Here is an 8024-nt window from a genome sequence, read left to right as displayed (position 1 = left end):
CCGCATCGGGCTCCTTGCTCAGCAGGGAGCCTGCTTCTCCCTCTGCCTGCCACTCCCCCGTTTGTGCTCTCTCTCTCTGACAAATAAATAAATAACACCTTTTTTTTTTTTAAAGATTTTATTTATTTGACAGAGAGAGACACAGCGAGAGAGGGAACACAAGCAAGGGGAGTGGGAGAGGGAGAAGCAGGCTTCCCGCCGAGCAGGGAGCCCGATGCGGGGCTCGATCCCAGGACCCTGAGATCATGCCCCGAGCTGAAGGCAGACACTTAACGACTGAGCCACCCAGGCGCCCCTAAATAACACCTTTTTAAAAAATAAATAAATAATAAAAACAGGACAAAATTAATGTACTCTGAGGGATCAGAGAAGGGCAAGAGCACCTCTAACTGGAGGGGCTTCCAAAGGTTCTAAGGACACATAAGCTTGGCCTAATATATTTGAAGGCTACGGAAAAGTGGAAAGAGAGACAAGTACACGCTGAATAGCGTTAACTGCAGGAGCCCATGTGCATGGGCGAGAATGCATAATGCCCAACAGGACACATGAGGAGGAAGAAGAGGAGAACTTAATTAGCACTCACAAGGGGCCAGGCCCTGCTCTAAGCACTGACACACAGTTCCTCATTTAATCCCTGTAAAGTGGGTAACTGAGGCCACTTTAAGATGAAGAAACAGAAGCCCAAGAAACCAAGCAGGCCAGCCACGTGAAAGAGAAACTCTGATTGTAACAACAGGGGTCAATAATGGGAAACCACCCTGTGGCCAGTTCTGCCTGCCAGACTGAAGCATGCAGACGAAAGGCTCCCTGCTCCGTGTGAGTGGGGGAATGTAAGCCACAGTGTAGGGCAAAGTGCACCCCACGGGAGGCACTGAGAGCCAAGGGCTCGCACAGCGCCTCACACCTCAGGTACTCCAATGATGGGGACAAATGAAGGAGAGGCAGGGACCTCGTCCCTCCCAGGGCCCTGAACACTTGTATTGGTCCCCTGGACTTGGAGCTATTTCAGTGACCAAGGAAAAGAGTGCCTGGGGCCAGAAACAGGTCGTGGCTGAGAGCTAACACACACTGGGTGCTCACCAGAGTCAGGCACAGTGTTAAGCACCATCCATACATGTTCTCATTTCTCCTCACACTAACCCTCTGAGGGAGACACTACTGCTATCTCCATGCTCAAAGCAAGGAGACAGGCTCAGATGAGTTAAGTAACTTAAACCAGGTCATACAGCCTGAAAGTGGCAGGGCCATGGCTAGAACACAGAGCCTGTCTGACCCAAGCCGAGCCCTTCATCGGTGACTGCTACGCTAGAGGCTGGTGACTGGAAAGAGCAGGCACAGTAAACACTCCATCAGTGAGCTTCAGGGTTCAAGTACATGCAGGCAGGACTGAGGAAAGCATCAGAGGCACCTCAGGGCCCCATGGGATGACCCATGCTGACCGTCTGTATCCAGGGCTTGGGCAGCTTTGAGAAAGTCTTCGACTCCCAGCCCGGCAGAAAATACCTCTCCCCACCTTTGCTTACCTCACTTCGTTATCTACCACCCTAACAAAGGAGACGCCAGAATGATTGTTGCTACCCAATGGCTCCTCCTTAGACTAGGAAAATTAGAAAATCAAGAGTTAAAGTTTTTTTGTTTTTGTTTTTTTTTAAAGATTTTATTTATTTATTTGAGTGAGAGAGAGATAGCAGAGGGAGGGGGAGAAGCAGACTCCCCGCTGAGCAGGGAGCCTAATGCGGGGCTGGATCCCAGGACCCTGGGATCATGACCTGAGCCAAAGGCAGACACTTAACCGATGAAGCCCAGGTGCCCCAAGAACTAAAGATTTCATACAGGGTAGTTAACTTTCCACCATCAACTTGCACATGAAAGATGACTAAACATCTCACAAATATTATTCACCCTGAGTGGCAGAACTTCAGGGTGGCTGAGGAGTCAAATCACTCTGAAAAGGTCTTGAGTAATTCATAAACCTCACTTATACATGTCAAATGCCTTCCTCCATAAAATGGGAAAAGTGTAGTATTCAGCAGTTACGCTGCAGCTCAGAAGGTGTGTACGGCTAGTACCTTGTCACATGGCAGCCTTTTCTAACTACAACCCTGTGATGAAAAGTGACCAGAGAGACTTCTGAAGGTGCCATAAAACTCGTACATTAAAGTGTTAACGCAGAGGAAAATCTCTTAGAAGCTGACAAACAGGAATGTACTGAATTTACACGCAACTTTAAAAGGCTTGGGTATGTAACCAGGCGGCAGTGGATCAGAAGCAGCAAATGAGCACTTGGGTGAAGCAGGCTCTTTACTCACAAGAAGTGAAAGCTGAGGGAAAGGGAGACCCAACTCTACACAGCCATGATCCTCAGACTTCAGCAAATGCAGGAGTCACCTAGAGGGCTTGTTGAAACGTAGATGCTGGGCTCGGCCCCCGTGGTTTCTGAATCTGAGTTTCTGGGATGGAGCTGAGAATCTGTATCTCAAACAAGTTCTGACATGATGCTGATGCTGCTGGTCCAGGGACCACACTTTGAGAGCCAATGCTATACAGTAAAAACACACCAAAAGGTAACTCAAAAGTTAATTCGTTTTTATTGGATGAAAGCAAACTAGTCCAAGGGGTGTCTGGGTGGCTCAATTGGTTAAGTGTCTGCCTTCGGCTCAGGTCGTGATCCCAAGGTCCTGGGATCGAGCCCTGTGTCGGGCTCCTGCTCAGCAGGGGAGTCTGCTTTTCCCTCTCCCTCTGCCCCTGCTCGTGTGCTCTCTCTCTCTCGATCACTCTCTCTCTCAAATAAATAAAATCTTAAAAAAAAAAAAGAAAGAAAAAGAAAAGCAAACTAGTCTTTTTTTTTTTAAGTTCCAGTATAGTTAACATACAGTGTTATATGAAGGCAAACTAGTCCTACATACCCCAATGGGTTGTAGGGATAGCCCTCAGTTACAGTACAGAATCAGGATAACTACGCATGCTCAATATTTCCGAAAATGTGTTCCCCAGACCCCAAACAGGTTTTCAGGAAAAAAAAAAAAAAAAAGAGGTTCAAGGAAAATACTGGATTTAAAGCTTAATAAAGTTAGAACTTTAGAAAGTTAGAACTAAAGAAAGCTTCATAAAGTTAGAACACCTTCCTGGAATATGCTGTGAATCTCCCAGAGGGAAGTAGAAAACGTGACATGTCCCAGACTTAATTGACCTTGGAATCTTTACTGGTCAAATCACCTATTACCATCTTGCTCACTTCCATGGAACAGACTGAGAAAAATGGTGCCCCGAGTCATACGGAAAATGTTTTTGCATCTAGTTAAATTACTTAAGCTTATTGGTATCTTTTAGAAATATTTCCAATCAAAATGGTTAAAACTGGAAAAAACCTTTGGTACCTAAATGGATCAACTCTCTGCTAACCCAACTGTTTCAATGGTTTCAATGCACAGTAGAACAAGCAAATACGGCAAGGGAAGGCAGAAGGTGCCTCGAGGAGAAGAGGCAGTGATGGTTCTAAACAGAAAGCAAACTTTGCTCTGAAATGGAATTGGCTCTCAGCCACACGGATGGAAAATAAATACCTTTTCCGGCAACACATTTCCCCAGTTCACTGAGGATTTCTCTCCGTTCCTTCACACTGGCTGTTGTCACCTTGCCCGCAAAACGCTTTAGTGTCTCGGAAACCTGTGAAGACCAAACCCACAGCAGAAATTTCAGCAAACTACAAAACAATGAGTGTGTGTGTGTGTGTGTGTGCGTGCGCGCGCACACGCACGCGTGCACACTGGGGAAAGGGGTGCAGAGTTCAGAGCGGTTCTCTCTGACCCAAGGTTTCTCAACCTCCACACTGCGGACATTTGGAGCTGGGTAATTCTTGCTGTGAGGCCATCTTCCTACGTTGTAGGATTCCAAGTGGTGTTCCTGGCCTCTATACCCTAAATGCCAATAACAACACTCCACTCCTCCTGCCTCAGCTGACAATCCAAACTGTCTCCAGACATTGTGAAATGTCTCCTGGTGGGCAAAATCACCCCCAGGTGACACGTACTACTTTAATCCAGTCAACTACTCAATACACCTTACTTAAGTTTAGACAAAAAGAGGCAAGGCAAAAGGCCAAAACCTCAGGACAGAAAAACAGCCTTTCAGAATTATGTAGAATCCAGTGAGGGCCCACTACATGCCCGTGTGTTCCCTCTATTCAGCTCATGTCAGCCTCCCACATAGGCCATGTCCACATCCTGGCAGGTCATTCAAGGAGCAGAAGCACAGTGGCTGAAGGGTGGAAAAGTAAAGAGACTGAATCCCAGCTCTGCCTCTTACCAGCTGTGGAAACTCAGTCAAATTCTGTCATCTCCTTGGATGGCTCAGTCATCCAAGGGTGGCTTGTCAGTTAAGCGTCCGACTCTTGATTTCAGCTCAGGTTATGTTCTCAGGGTCCTGGGATTGAGCCCTGTATTGGGCTCCGTGCTCTGTGGGGAGTCTGCTTAAGATTGTCTTTCTCCCTCTGCCCCTCTCCCCTGCACACTCCCTAATAAATAAGTAAATCTTAAAGAAAAAAAAAAAAATTACGTCATCTCCTTGACCATCAGTTCCCTATCTACACCATGCCAGGTAATAGCACCCACCTCCCAGGACGGTTAGAAGCTAAGGGAGAGAGCCCGTGTAGAGCATTTACTCTTCTCTCAGCACAAGGTCAGCTATTACTGCCAATAAGCCTTTCAGGTAGGCATCAGTATCTCCCCTTTACATGTGATGAAAGAGCAGACTCCCAGAGGAGAAGCCATTGCTCAGACTGGGCTTGAGAGCCATAGCACCTGCATTTTTGAAACTAAGCCTGAAAGTGATAGGTCTATAAACCACTGCCAACCAGCTCTTAGCTTTCAACCACCATCCACATTAGCACAGCTGCATCCCCTGCACTTGAGGGGGGGGGCAGGTGCGGGGAGAGTAGTTTGCAAATATTACTGAAAATCTGCTCCTGAGACATATTCTCCAAGCTAGAGAACAGACAAGTCATGGATACATGAGCACTAGAAGAGGCCATGATAAGACCCAAGTAACTAACACACTGGTGCCCTCATCTTTTTCTTCTAAGGCTATTTCAGAGACAGGCCTTGGTAGTAAAATAAGATTCAAAGGTGTATAGAGAAACAAAATTATGCTAAGTTTTTCTTATATTTACATCCCTGATATAATTCTACTGGCAATAAGTAAACTCATGCCAAAACTCTGTCTTCCACATAAGTGATTGTTTTAATACTGTCTTTTGTTTTTATAGTCATATATGCAGATAATTAAAGAGTCAACATCATGTCAACTATACTTCCAAAAAAAAAAAAAAAAGTCAAAGCTGAAGAGTTCTGGGAAGTCTGCTAAAAAAACCAGTCTCTTGCCTTCACTCCCCAAGGGCACCCTCTTTCACCAATTCTGGCTCAAGATTTTGGAGTTACCTCCATAATCTCTAAATAACTTGTCTGTGACACTACTATTTTTCAGTTTTATTGCTTTTTATAACAGCTCTCTTTCTCCAACCTCACTTCATACCCTCCTCTCTTCCCCAACGTAATTCCTCAGTTTCGTAATATGAGCTAGCTCAGTAGTCAGTGTTTACACTGTATGTAAATGGTAGGCATTCAACCTCCGATTATTTTTTTAAGATTTTATTTACTTATTTCTAGAGAGAGAGCACAAGAGCACACGTGCATGTGTACATGTACCCAAGCAAGCGGAAGGAGGAGCAGAGAGAGAATCTCAAGCAGGCTCCCGGCTGAGTGTGGAGCCCGACCCCACAACCCCAAGATCATGACTGGAGCCTAAATCAAGAGTTGGACACCCAACCAAACCACCCAGGAGTCCCATTCAACCTCCATTTAAAGATTTTATTTATTTGTCAGAGAGAGAGAGAGAGGCAGGCAGGCAGAGGGAGATGCAGGCTCCCTGCTGAGCAAGGAGCCTGATGCAGGACTCAATTCCAGGACCCTGGGATCATGACCTGAGCCAAAGGCAGAGACGGTTAAGTGACTGAGCCACCCGGGCGTCCCTCAACCTCCATTTAATACACTATGTTTACTATCTTACACAGCTTTATTAACCCTGGAGTTAATAAACGCCCTTTCCCACCTCACCTCAGTTTGCCTTGTTTTATCTGTGCTAATTTGCAGTTCGATCCCAAACTATTTGCCACTTCTCTAAATCTCAGTACATTTGGGCAGATCAGGTATTCTACCAAATTCCATCTTCCTGAAGAAATCTCTCCCAGAACTTGATGACCTGCCCCAATTTGGCAAGTGATCCTCTATAGATGGGACACAGTGTATCACCCTGAAAATGTACTCTTTCTTGTGTTTAGATGGAGCACATCCTCCATTTTGTGGAGTCTTTGCAAATCTGAAAATGTTGTAGCTTCACACTTTGACTTAAGTTTGTTTAGATACAGAATAGTAGATTGAAATCATTTTCCCTCAGACTACCGAAGACATTTCTCAATGAACTCCAGCTTTCAGTGTTGTTACAAAATCCAGTGCCATTCTGATTTTTGATCCTTTGTATGAGACCTGACTTTTCCCCCTGCAAACTTCTAGGATCTTCTCTTTGTGTCCAAGGCTCTAAAATTTCACGCTAATGTGCTTTTTGTGAGTCTGTTTTCATCTACTGTGCCCAGCATTTTTGATCTGTAAACACACCCTCCGTTCAGGGCAAGTTTCTTGAATTACTCTGCAGATGATTTCCTTGGATATTGGGCCTCCTACACCAGTCCTCACAGTGATCCTGTTTTACACTCCCCAGAGAAAAAAGTCCAGGCTTTTGCCAAGGTGGACAAGGTGGAGAAAGACAGCTGGGGATCTGACTGCATGTGAAAAGAGCTTTCAACCAATCCTCCTAATTTAGCCCCTCCCACTCACCCTCACTTCCAGAGGTTAGCTGATACCCCCAGCTCCCATCTGTCAGAGATGCTGCCATGTGAATCAGGTTGCTTCTCAGCTTTCCCAACTGTTGGCTTAGGATTTCTTTTCCTTGGGTCTGCTAAATCCTTGCCATTCATCACTTTCTAGTTTCCAAAAGTTTGCTGCTGTTGTCTGTCCCCCATTCTCCCAACCTTTGTGGGGTTACTTTTTTTTTTTAAAACCTTTTACTAGTTTTAGTGAGGGTTGAGGAGACACCAAAAATAGATGCATGAATACAACCCACTCTCTACCTAGAATTCCCACACAGCTGTCTTTCCAGAATAATCTTAAATTCTTGGCTATAGTTTCTCTCTCACAAAGTTGAAAGAACCTTTTTAGGTTCAAGGCCCTACTTTCTCTTAATCAGAAAATGAATTGAGACCCTGTCAGAAAATTGAAGAAATGCACACCAAGATCTTTCAGATAAGTCTTTTGTTGGTGTGACCAGATGCAAACAGCTTTAGAGTTCAGAGGTTTCTCTCTAGAGTGGCACTGTCCAAAAGAACCTTGTGATGATGGAAATTCTTCTTCTGCACTGTCCAGTACAGTGGCTGGCAGCCACATGTGGCTATCCACACACTGAAATGTGGCTAGTGCAACTGAAGAACTAAATTTTTCATTTACTTTTAACTAACTTAACTAGCCATTAAATACCTACATGGCTAGTGGCTACCATACCGAACAACACAGCTCTAGAGAGATGTTTCTGCACTTGAGTATGAATGTTAAACATTCGGTATGTGTCCCCTAACCCCTTCCAAAATACCCAACAGACTAAGCTTTTCTTTTCAGGATTCAGTATAACACAACTTGAAACAAATTACCAGCCCCCTACACAGGAAATTCTCAATAGCAACCTCCAAATGTTCCCTAAGTGCTCACTCTCTGGCCTCAGGGCCTCCCTATCAAAATCAATTAGTCTCCTCTCCCAGGAGATCCAAGTAAGCCAAGCTGTCCCTTGGCCACGGGTTTCTTTTTCCCATATTATTGTCTTTTCATTCTAAAACACTCATAACTTGAATCTCAGATCTGTACCTCTGAGACAAATAATGCAAGATATGTTAAGAAAAAAAAAAGAAGAAGAAGAAGGTAGCA

Source organism: Leptonychotes weddellii, chromosome 13 (genome assembly GCF_054177405.1).
Source record: "Leptonychotes weddellii isolate Sample4059 chromosome 13, ASM5417740v2, whole genome shotgun sequence".
In the NCBI taxonomy this organism is placed as follows: Eukaryota; Metazoa; Chordata; class Mammalia; order Carnivora; family Phocidae; genus Leptonychotes; species Leptonychotes weddellii.
This window is presented reverse-complemented; position numbering follows the sequence as displayed.